Genomic DNA, 13218 nt, shown 5'->3' with positions numbered 1-13218 from the left:
TGCTTTTGCTTTCAAGAAGTAAGTTTATAACAGGAAGCTTATATAAAACTCATCATAAAAATACTTCTGTGCTATCCTGCAGCCTAATAATCATGGCTACTAACATGTTTATCAGTGGGAACCAAAAACGTAGTTTTAGAAATATAAGAATTAAATAATACTCAAATGTGAGAATGTTAATGGTTTTTCCGGTATATTCCAAAGATCCTTATATATGTGCCTAGCAAATGTATGTTGTGATGGAGTACAGGAAATGCTACTTCAAGATGTGCCACCTCATTCAAGAGTTATCCTGCCCTATATGCTGAGGGAAGGACTGTTACACAAATGCCCAGAAGAAACTGAATGAACAGACCCTGCTAACTTTCCCCAACTTAAGTACCATTGGATCATTCCTTTTGTCCTTTAATCACACATTTGTGTGACTGTTCAAAAAAATACAGTGTTCTTTGGGTCTTAATTTCTGAAGGCTACTATGTCATACAAAACTTAAATAAGTGTGCTTGCTTTTCTCTTGTTAGTCCTTTTGTTATAGAGGTCTCAGCCATGAACTTTGTGATGACTCAGAAAAATACATTATTTTTTTCCCCTTACAGTTGAAGAAATGAAAAAATGGTAGTATTTTTGATAGTATTTGATATTGAAGGTAAAATATAGGCTTTTCCTCTCAGCCGTCTCCTTCCAGTTTTAGCCCAGGTCTCTCCTTTCTTGTTCTTCCTTCTAAGACAATACATAATAAATAATCCCTCTTGCACATGTAGTCTTTCATTTAATTTAGAATAGTTTTAATTTCCCATGAAAGACATCTCCAATTTCTTAATATTTAAGCTCTGTGAGAATAGTATTTTTTCCTTTTACTAAATATCATAGCTAGCCAAAATGCATAGAATATGGTAGATGCCAAATACTCTGGAGGATGAATTTTAGTTATATACTATTTTTCCAGTACACAGTATTATATTTTTAATGTTTTGGACAGTATGTTTCCACATCTCCTTCCAAGTAATTTTCCCCCATATGTTCATGTTAATTTTAAAGTACAGTATGTAGAACTAAAGGGATCTTTAATTTGTGAATGTACAGTAATTAATGCAGTCTAAGATCAATTATTCCTTTAAAAACATATTATATTCTTAGATTAAGTATGCCTCCCTATTCACAGTTGGCTTCTAAATATTTAGCCTATTGCCAAATACATATGCACAAATGGAATGTTAAAAAGAGATAAAATTATATGACTTCACCATATTTATCCCCCAGGGTTCTTTGAGCTAAGTGCATATTTGAATGTCTTTATATTTTCTCAATTTTCTTTAAATAAAAAAAGAAAAAAATTAAATCTGAGTGATGTTTTGGCTGGTGATATAAATCAAACCTTAAAATACCACAAGAAACACTTCTGTGCACATCCCTATTGAACTTTGTTGTCTAACATTTATGCTTTTTAGTTTCTCACGATTGTTAAGTTTTAAGCACAAAAACAATTAGGGTTATTTACTGGGGGTCTGACAGAAACCACATATTTTCTTTCTATCTATCTATAATCCATCTATCATCTAATCTATCTATCATCTATCTATCTATCTATCATATATTTATCTATCTCTAACCTTTCTCTCTCTCTCCATGTAAAAATGTGTGTATTTCACAGTGCTTTCCACTTAATATACATCATTTAAAGGAGATTGAGAATGGAAAGAATGCTTCTTTGGCACATTTATGCTGCACATTCCACTTTTTAACTGTTGATCTCCATGTCCAGTCCTGGGGTGTCTATGCTGTCATTCTTCAAATTGGCTTCAAATCATGCACACCTTCTGATTGCGGAAAACTGGGAAATAAACTCATGGCTGAGCACACATGAAGGAGCATAGTAAAAGTCTAATCAATCACTTGCATTGCCATAGTTCCACTTCCCAGTACATAATAAAGATTAAGAGGACAGTAATAATAACTAAAGAAATTTCATAATAGTAGACATATTTTTAGTGGTCTTTTTTTTTTTAAAGAATCAGCATTTTTTTTTTTCATCTTTGGAGCACATAGCTAAAAAATTAACAGAACAGAGTATAAGAATCAGAAAAAGATGATAAAATAGATAGTTATAAAGTCAGAGAATTTCCCTAAGAAAATACATTGCAATGAGTAAAACTAGTTTTCCGAGTTTAATGTAGTACAATTTATATTCATAATTTCTAATATTGTCTTATGAGTAGTTACAATAATCTCATATTTATAGCCTGAGTGACCATATCACTTATTCATGAAATCAGACCATTTTAAGAGTAACTTGATGAGTCATTAGACCTGAGCAATAGACATAAAAACATTGCTTCAGACAAATGAACACATTATGGTCATGCCCTCACAGTATTTAGTGACTAAGAGGTAATCATTGAATTCAACCACATTTCAAGCTTTTGTTTCTTTGCTTTCCTTGATTTCCCTCTTTTATTCTTGTCTTTTCTGCTGCCTGGATTTTTTTTTTCCCTCAGATATTCACATGATGACTGCTTCTTATAATTCAAATTTTAGCTTGCTCATTTTTAGAGTGCTCTTTCAGGGACCACGTTGTCTAATGTCACCCCCCAACCCCTGACACCACCACTGCCTACTCACACCAATATGGCATCCAGTTTTCTTTTCTACATAGTTACAATCATGATCTGAAATTAGCTGGCTTATTTACTTGTTAATTATTTGTCTTCTTTATTCAATTGTAAGCTCCATAAGCAAGGGAACATCTAACTGTTCTACAGAGAAAAATCTTTAGAACTGAAGGAATTTCTGGCTCAGTGAAAATTAGTTGAGTTCATCAACAAATAACTAACAAAGCAGCAGCGATACCAAATTAGACTGATGTTTAGATGTGGAACTAGAAAAATGAAAAATAATTTGAATTTAATGTTTGGATTACTTGATGTTTCTATGTTATGAATTTTGAAAAATGTAGATTTGGTTCTGTTAACTTGATTTTAAGAAGTTTGAATAGATGATACAGTTTGTAGTTTGTGGTGAAACATCTAATGGTTTCTGTTCCCAATCTTACCAGATGATAATTCACCTTAGGTTTTTAGTACAATTTATAATCACATAAAAAATATATGAGGGATTCCCAAAATGAATATATTCCATGTGAAAGTGTTTATAATAAATGGAAATAATTCCAGGTTGTTAGGGAGGTAAAGAAATAGCCAAGTATACTCTGTAACACAGAGGAGATTTAAAAACTTTATGTTTTTAAATACCCAAATGTTTCTAAATCAGTTTATTTTTTATGGATATAAAATATTTGTATGTATTTTTGGGATACATGTTATATTCTGATCGAAACAGGGTAATTGGTTTATTTATTACCTCAAACATTTATCTATTCTTTGCGTTGGGAACTTTGCAGTTCTTCTCTTCTATGTATTTTGAAACATACAAAAAATTATTGTCCATTATAATTTCCACACTCTAATATCAAATGCTAAATTTATTTCTTATATCTAACTGTGTTTTTGTGCCCCTTAACCTACTTTTTTTCATCCTGCTTCATCCCTTCCCTTCTCAAGTTCTGGTAACAACCATTCTACTTTCTACATCCATGACATCCACTGTTTTAACTCTCATATATAAGTGAGAACATGCAATATTTGTCTCTGTGCCTGCCTTATTTCACTTAACATAATGGTCTCCAGTTCTATGCAAATTGCTGCATGTGACAGAATTTAATTCTTTTGTATTGGTGAATAATATTCCATTGTGTATGTATATTGCAGTTTCTTTCTCTGTTCATCTGTTCATGGAGACAGGTTGATCCCATATCTTGGCTGTTGTGAATGACACTGCAATAAACATGGGAGTACAGATTTCTCTTCAATATACTGATTTTCTTTCTTTTGGATATATACTCAGCAGTGGCATTCTTGATTATATAGTTAGTTCTATTTTTTTTTTTAGAAATCTCCATACTCTTTTTCATAATGGCTATCCTACTTTACATTCCCACCATCAGTGTATGAGCATTCTTCTTTCTTTGCATCTTTGTCAGCATTTGTCATTTTTGTGTGTTTTTGATAATAACCATTCTAACCAGGGTGAGATGATATATCAATGTTTTTTTGAGTCCCATTTATCTGATGATTAGGGATGTGGAGCATTTTTTTCATATACATCTGGGCATTTATATGTCTTCTTTTGAGAAATGTCTATTAAGGTCCTTTATCATTGTTTAATCAGATTGCTTGTTTTATTCCTATTGAGTTGTTTGAGTTTGTTATGTATTTTCATTATTAATTTATTCTTGGTTGGATAGTTTGCAAATATTCTCTCTCATTCTGCAGGTTGTCTCTTTATTGAATGTTTTCTTTGTTGTGCAGAAGTATTTTTATCTTCATGTGATCCAATCTGTCTATTCTTGCTTTGGTTGCCTGAGCTTTTGAGCCAAAAAAATCTTTGCCCAGACTAATGTCTTATAGCATTGCCCAATGTTTCCTTTTAGTTGTTTCATGGTGTCAGGTTTTACATGGATATATTTAATTAATTTTAAGTTGATTTATGTACATGGTGAAAGATAAATGTCTACTTTTATACTGCATATGGATATCCAATTTTCCCACCAACAGTTTTTGAAGAGACTATTCTTTCCCTAGTATACATTCTTGACACCTTTGTTGAAAATGAGTTGGCTGTAAATGTATGGATTTATTTCTGGGTTTTTTATTCAGTTTCATTCATCTATGTGTCTGTTTTTATGCCAGTACCATGTTGTCCTGGATAGTATAGCTTTGTAGTATAATATAAAATAAGATAATGTGATGCCTGCAGCTTTGTTCTTTTTGCAAGGTTGTTTTAGCTATGTTGAGTCTTTTGTGGTTTCATGCAAATTTTAGGATAGTTTTTCTAATTCTGTGAAGAATGTCATGGGTATTTTTATAGGAATTGCGTTGAATCTGTGGAATGCTTTGGGTAGTGTAGACATTGTAACAATTCTTCTAATCCCTGAGCCTAAGATATCTTTCCTTTGTTTTTGTCCACTTCAATTTCTTTCATCAGTGTTTTATAGTTTTTCTTGTAGAAATAGTTCATTTCTTTGGTGAAATTGACTCCTAGGTAGCTGCCGGTTCTGTCTTGCAGATTTTGGCTGAGTGATGGATGAATGGAGTTTGCAGACACAGGCTTGCCTGTCAGTGCAGCTAGGCTTGCCTGTCAGTGGGACTTATGGCTTAGCACCACTGATGAGAGTGCAGCCACAGCCCTGATAAGCTGGAGACGCTCGCATTTATTTAGGACATATTTAATGACACAGACTTGGAGCAAACACAGTTTGTGTGTAATAAATACTGTCAACCCCCCGAATAGAGAGCAGTTCTTCATGTGAATAATCAAAGGTCAGTTTTAGGAAAACTTGAGTAAACAAGCTGTTTAGATGAACTCCTCTACATTCCCTTGTTATTGGCTCTTTGCTGTTAGCTCAAGGTAAGAGAATTAGGCTGCCTTCGGCCATAACTCTTTCCTAAAGCTTTTGCAAAACCTCCCAGTCTTCCAAGAAGGTTTGTGTCTTTCCTGTAATTTTTCCCACCATGCTGACCAATATCCAATATCTCCTCGTTTTCTGTTTTTTTTTATCTGCATCAGGTTTTGTTGATTGTAGAGTACAGATGTGTGCAGCAACAGGTTTGTCAGGTGAAGTGGTTATAAGTTGTGTTCCAGCTTTGCATCCTAGAATTGGTAAATAACATAAGACAAACATGGGTATAATCAGTAACATTATTTTCCAATCAAGGAGTGACCCTCGGTTGCGGGGGGTCCAGCCAGGAGACATGTTCTTGCATATCCTTCCATATGGCTATTTGTTGGGTGTATAGATCTATGGTGTTTAGAGATTCTAGAATTTTATTTTTAAGCTGCCTTATGTCTGCTGTTAAATTATCATGTAAGGTTCCCCAGAGATGTTGTTTCACTCATCCCAACTATGTATTGATTAATGCCAAGGTGGAGAGGTAACACAGATACGTTTATGCTCCCAGTCACAGTTTAATTGCTGCTGGAATGCCAGTGCATCTTGTAGCTCCCCTACATATTCCAAGGTAGCCTCAAGGGCTTACAGACATGCAAGAATCTTTGGATCTATACACTGCTGTAAGAGAAGTTCATCAGATACATTTCTGCCAAGTTATCTACAAAGGTAGCTGTTTGTATTGATTTAGTAATAGAGGCCACAGCAATACTAGCAGTTGCCAAGATGAGTATGGCTGAGACTATGAAGGGTATAAGTATGCCTATGAATCTTTTGTGTCTGACCTGGGACAAGGCATGTTTTAAGGTGGCAAGAGCAGAGGAACCTTGCCAATCTTGTGTCAAATTGACTGGTAGGAATGTCTCAGATTGTCTCTTTAGTACAATGACAGTAGTAATATTTAAATCAGAAATATTATAATTAGTGATGCATGAGGCAAACCAAGCTTGTCCCTGCCCTCAGGTCACAAACGTGGAGTTTTGGGGTGTAATGGAAATATTGGCTTCAATAAGGAAAACATATAGATGGGTGGTGCAAATTAGGCACCTATCTGTATGATTATGAATAAACATCACAATATAATTGTTACTGGAATTATAATATGTCCTATGCCAGGTGTTAAGGGAGGTATTAAAATGTCCCAGGTGCCATAAAGTGTATTGGGGTGGTGTGGACTTTACTTGGGGTCTGGGATATCCCATTCCCCACCCTTGGCCCAAATGGGACGTGACTACAAAACTGTGGTTGACGCCATGATGGATGTGGACATCATTATGGTCACGCTGCAAATGGCAGTGGGGGCTCTAGTCTAAGATGTTATAATTGCCTAACAGGAGGCTATGGGCTTCTTTCTGTGACAGACGTCCCAGCCAAAGTGGATTCCATTACTTTCCTGGCTTTGTTCTTTAGCACAGAGAGGAATGTTGGGGTAAGTGGCATTGATTGCATTGCCCAGTTTGAGGCCACCTGCAACCAAGAGTGTTAAGGCATTTCCTTTGCCATGACGTAGTCATAATTGTGTTTGGTCAGGTACACAGTAAGTGTTAGAACTATTCTAACTTACACACAGTGGGAGGATAATGGAGTGATATGTAGTGTTACCTGGCACCTTAGTCCAATGTGTGCCATTAATGAGGAATCCCACTGGGGGTGAGTCAATACCTCCTATCCAAGCAGTTACATTATTAAAGACTGGGAAAGGGGTGTCTGCCCATGTAACAGGCTGGAAAAAAAGATGGATCTAAGAGAGATGAGCCCAATAGAGTGTGCAGGTACGGTTTGCAGGCAAAGTGAGAGCATAAAGAGGATCAATACCCTCTGCAAGTTGCAATATACAACAGAGAGCATAGCAAAGAACAAATCATCTGGAGTGAATGGTGTCTGTGTCCAGTGCAGGATTCACTCAGTCTCTGGAGTCATCTTCTTCAGCATCCCCCAGGTGATGTTCAGGGCTTGCGTCATCCGAGGAAGCCACACTGTCCCGGGCTGTGGGTCATGCAGCATCATTTCCTTCATCTCTGTTACCGAGTTGGGTCCTAGCCATGCCTTGGTATGGTTTGATGGATCATGCTGGAATCTGAAGAGGACCTGAGTGATATGAACACAAGCATATTCTCTTCTTCATGTTAGAAAATCATTTGGACCACATCATACCTTACTATTTACATCTTTCCATAAAACTGCAGGTTTTATGTCTTAAGAGATTTTAGCAAAGTGCTTTTCTATAGCTGATTGAAATTTGTCATCTAAATTTAAGAAATTAAGGATAAATAAGGGTTGTACAAGTAGTGTTGCAGAGTCCTTACTCATATTCCCCTTTTTTTTGTTTTCTGAACATATTTTTAAGGGTAGAATGGCATGTTCTACTATTGCCTGACTTTGGGGGCTATACAGGATGCCTGTGGAATGTTGGATGTTCCATGTGTGACAAAATTGTTGAAATTTTGAGCTGGCATAAGCTGTACCATTATCAGTTTTAATTTTTGTGGTCTGCCCCATAAATGCTAAAGTTGAGAGAAAATGTTTAATAACATATCACGTGGACTCTCCAGTGCACTAATTATGTACGAATTGGTATCAACAGATACATGTACACATCTTAGTTTTCCAATTTCAGGGTCGTGTGTAACATGTTTACCATAACTGATTAGGTTCTAGTCCTCTAGGGTTAACAACTGTTGAAGGAGGGGATGTGCCTGTGAGTTGGCAATCTGAGTATTGCAGGATAATATGTTTAGCTAGTCTTTCAGTAAGCTGAAATTGTTTAGTTAAGTTTCTCCAGTTGTGGAAAAATTGATACAATTGGGTGGCTTGGTCAAGCAGTAATGTCATAAACTGCAGGTCTTCTTGATTATTGCCATAAGCCAGTGGGCCAGGCAGTGAGCTGTGGGCTTGAATATGTGTAATAAAAATAGGATGTGTTTGTAGATCAAGCAATTGCTGAAGTTGAAAAAAAGTGCACACAGAGTGGGCTTGAGAGTAGACTTAATGAGGACTGTCTCAAGGTTCTTCATTAAACAGTAAGCAGTCACTAACAATATTGCTGGGGTGAGTGGAAAAGGTCTCCAGCGTTAATATTAGGGCTCCAACCTCAGCTCTTTGAGTGCAAGTAAATCCAGATTGAGCAAGGGAATTATCTGGTTTCCACCAGATAGCCACTTTTGCATTTTTACCAGAGTCATCAGTAAAAGTGTTAAAGTGTTAGGTATTGGGGAGTGAACTACTTTTTTGGGCAAAACTACAGGAGTATGAGATAAGAACTGAAGTAGTTTGTCAGCAGGAAGGGCATGCTCCGTATGACCTGCATAATCTGAGTGTTATCTAAAGAACTAGAGACAGGGGCAATACTGTTTTGAATTGCTTTTTACTCAAAGGAATTCTTATGACATCAGGGTCATAACCTAGCAAAAGACTGTATCATCTGCAGCCTGTATAGATGACTTTACTAATTAACTGGATATAAAAAGATAATGTTTTAGTCCTGGCATGTGAGCAAAATATCCATTCTAGGAAGCATAGCCCTGGGGCCATCTGTCCTAGTAATCCTGTGCAGGAATGTTTGGTAGGAAAAACAAACAATTGAACTGAATTTAAGTGGGTCTATGCCATGTAGTTGCCTCTGAGAAATAGCTTGCTATTTATATCCTCAATTTTCTTTTTTGCTGCAGGGGATAAATACCTGTGAAAATCTAGGGCTATATTGCCTTTTAAGATGGAAAACAGGTTTTGCAACTTATCAGTAGTTATGCCCAAGGTTTGGTGAAGCCAATTGATATTGCCCAGTAATTGTTGATAATCATTTAAGGTATATAAGTTGCTAGTATTTTATTTAACCTTCTGAGGTCTTACTGACCAGGAAGTTAGTATATATCCAAGATATTTCCAAGGAGAGGACATTTATACTTTGTCAGGTGGTATGATTAAACCTCTTAACTGTGTATTCTTTACAACAGATGTATATAAACTTAAAAGTATGCACTCTCTTGGGGCTGCCAGTAAAATATCATCCATAAAACGAATAATCTTGCAATTAGGAAATTCTTTCCTATGGGGGCAAAGCCTGATTTATATGATACTGACACATGGTAGGACCATTTAGCATTCCTTCAGGAAGCGCTTTCCAATGAAATTGGCTAGCTGGCCTTTTGTTATTGATAGCTGGTATTGTAAAAAAATTTTTTCTCTGTCCTATTCTGTAAGGGGAATAGTATAAAAACATTTAAGTCAAGAATGACTATAGACCAATCTTGAGGAATCACCACAGGGGAAGGGAGACCCAGTTGAAGAGGCCCCATAGTTTGCAGATTAGCATTAATAGCTCATAAGTCATGCAAAAGTCCCCATTTACCAGACTTTTTGGGAATGATGAAAATGGGCAAATTCCAAGGGCTGCTAGATGGTTCTATATGCCCAGCTCTTAATTGCTTCTCAGCTAATTCATGGGCTTATAGTAATTTCTCTCCCTTTAAAAGTCGTTGTTTACCCAAATAGGATTTTGAGAGAGCTATGTCAGGGTAGGGGAGGAATAATGGTGGCTATTGTTAGAAAAGAGTTTGCTGTTCACAACTTTCATCAAATTCTGCCCTCCAGAGGAGGTATTGACTGGCATCTAAAGTTGTTTTAGCTAACAGTGACCAGTCCCATGGGCTCATATGGAAGTTGTTTGCCGTGGCTTTAATTAATCCTTGTGTGAATGGGCTAGCAGCTCCATATTCTTTAATGCTTTGTCTTATCTTTTTATAAGCATTAAAAGAAATGGGTTCATATACCTGATTGCTTTGCTGATCTTGCATTACCAGGCAGGCCAAGAGCTCCCCTTCTAATGCCGCTTGCCTAAGACTGGGTCCCATAGCTGTGGTGTCTCCCTTGTCTTTTTTCCAATTTATTGGGGGAGGGGGTTCAGGGGAAACCTCCTTTTCCTCTGTGGCACTTTTATTCAGTAATGGTGGGGCTGAGGGAACAAAAAAGAAAATTGCTCCCCTGCAGCAAAAAAGAAAATTGAGGAAATAGAGCAAGGGGACAAGATGGTAAGGTAAGTAATGGTTTTTCTCCCCTTCTCTTTTGGGGCTTTTCTGTGTAGAGCAGGACCAAAGTAGCCCTAAGGCCCATAAAGTCAGAGATGTTAATTGCGCTTGTACATGATGTTGTTTAAGATTTCTTCCCACTTGTTCCCGGAGCTCTACATTTAGCATACCTTCTTTTGGGAAACCATGGGTTGTGGAAAACAACAGTTTGCATTAGGTCCCTTAATTGAGCCTGCGAAACTGAGTCTCTGCTAGTTTTAAGCAACTGTTTCAATACTTTTATATACTATTTCTGTTGTGCAGATAACTGTTGTTCCACGATGAGACCCTAGCTTGAACAATTCCCTCAAACTTGGAAATCCCAAGTGGGCACTAATGGCTTACTGACTGTGCAGTCTCTTCACCTTCATTTTTGAAGGTTCTGTTGTGATCCATTGCAATGTTTCTCACATGGGCGCACCAGCTGCTGAGTCTGTCCTGCAGACTCTTGCTGAGCAACGGATGAATGGAGTTCACTGACACAGGCTTACCTGTTAGTGCAGCTAAGGGGCTCATGGCTTAGCACTGCTGATAAGAGTGCAGCCACAGCCTTGATAGGCTGGAGATGCTCATATTTGTTTAGTACAGATTTAATGACACAGGCTTGGAGCAAACACAGTCTGTGGGTAATAAACATTGTCGACTTTCCAAGTAGAGAGCAGTCCTGTGCACGAATGAACAAAGGTCAGTTTTAGGACAACAGGAGTAAACAAGATATTTAGATAAACTCCTCTACATTCCTTTGTTATCTGCTCTGCTATTAGCTCAAGATAAGAGGATTAGGCAGCTTTCAGCCATAACCCTTTCTCAAAGCTTTTGCAAAACCTTCCTGCCTTCCAAGAAGGTTTGCATCTTTCCTTTAATTTTTCCCACCACCCTGACCAATCTCCTACAGGGAGCTATTGTAAATGGGATTGCTTTCTTGATTTCTTTTTCATATTAATTGCTGTTATGTATATAAGCAATACTGGTTGCTATATGTTGATTTTTGTATCCTGTGCCTTTACTAAATTCACTTGTCAGTTCTAAGAGTTTTTGGTAGAGATTAGTTTATTATAAAAATAAGATGATACCATCTGAAAACAAGGATAATTTGATGTCTTTCTGTCCAATTTAGATACCTTTTATTTCTATTGAATAATTGCTCTACTCTCACTAAGAATTCTAGCACTACGTTGAATAAATGTGGTAAAAATGGGCATCCTTATGTTATTTCAGATGTTAGTGCAAATGCTTTCCGTTTATTTTTATAGGTGAAATGAGTTTCTTATACACAGCATATATTCAGGTCTTATTTTTTAATGCATTCATTTACTGCATGTCTTTTAGTTAGGTAATTTAGTCCATTTACATTTAATGTTATAATTGACAGGGAAGGTCTTACCACAGCCATTTTGTTACTTGTTTTCTAGTTGTTTTGTAACTCCTCTCTGTCTTCTTCTTTTTTTAACATCCTCCTTTGTGGTTAAGTGATTTTCTCTTGTAGTATGTTTTGATTTATTGATTTTTGTTTTTAATGCTATTATAGGTCTTTGCTGTGTGGTTACTATGAGCTGTACAAAAAGCATCCTATAGTTATAAGAAATTCTTAAGAACTGGTTCTAACTTTACTTTAATTTCCAAAGATAATAGAACCAAACCAACAAGAAAAAAATAACTAATACTGTACACATTAACTACCTTCTTTCTCTACATTTTGAATTTTTGTGGCTATGATTTCCTTTATATATGTTTATATATTTATGTCTCTCAATAAATTGTTTTTGTTATTTTTAATAGTTTTAGCCTTGTTAGTAAAGCTATAAGAGGTTCACATACAATAATGACAGTATTAGTAGCATTCTTTTGTGTTTTTATATTTTATTTTGTTTTTTGTTTTAAAGAACTCCTTTTAGCATTTTTTTGTAGGACAGGTCTGGTAGGTATCAATTTCCTCAGATTTTGTTTGTCTGGGAAAATACTTTATTTCTGAAGGACAGCTTTGCTGAGTACAATATTCTTTGTTGACAGTTTTTTGTTGTTTTGTTTTATATTTTCCTTCAGTATTCTGAATATATTGTCCTATTCCCTTCTAGCTTGTAAAGTTTCTACTGAGAAGTATGCTGCTAGGCATTTTGGATCTCCCTTATATGTTATTTGCATCTCTTGCTGCTTTCAGTATCTTATCTTTGTCTTTGAACTTTTAATGTTTGATTATAATATGTTTTGGGGTATTCTTATTTTGGTTGAATCTGCTTGGTGACCTTTGACATTCCTGCTTCTGGATATTTACATCAGCTTCAAGGTTTGGAACGTTTTTTGTTATAATATTTTTGAATAACCTTTCTATTTCTCTGTCTTTCTCAGTTCCCTCTTTAAAACCAATGACCTGAATACTTGCTTTTTTGATGTTGTCCTGTATACTCTGCAATATTACTTTATTCACTTTCATCCTTTTTTCATTGATCTCCTCTAACTCTGTATTCTTAAATAGGCTGTCTTTGAGCTCACTGATTCTTTCTGCCTGTTTGATAAATTATGTCTTTGATGTATTTCATTACATTTTTTATTTTATTCATTCTATTTTTCACCTCCAGAATTTCTGTTTGATTTTTTAAAAATTATTTCAGTCTCACTGTTAAATTTCTCTAATAAAAATATTGAATTGTTTCT

Source organism: Cebus imitator, unplaced genomic scaffold, assembly GCF_001604975.1.
Source record: "Cebus imitator isolate Cc_AM_T3 unplaced genomic scaffold, Cebus_imitator-1.0 Scaffold144, whole genome shotgun sequence".
In the NCBI taxonomy this organism is placed as follows: Eukaryota; Metazoa; Chordata; class Mammalia; order Primates; family Cebidae; genus Cebus; species Cebus imitator.
This window is presented reverse-complemented; position numbering follows the sequence as displayed.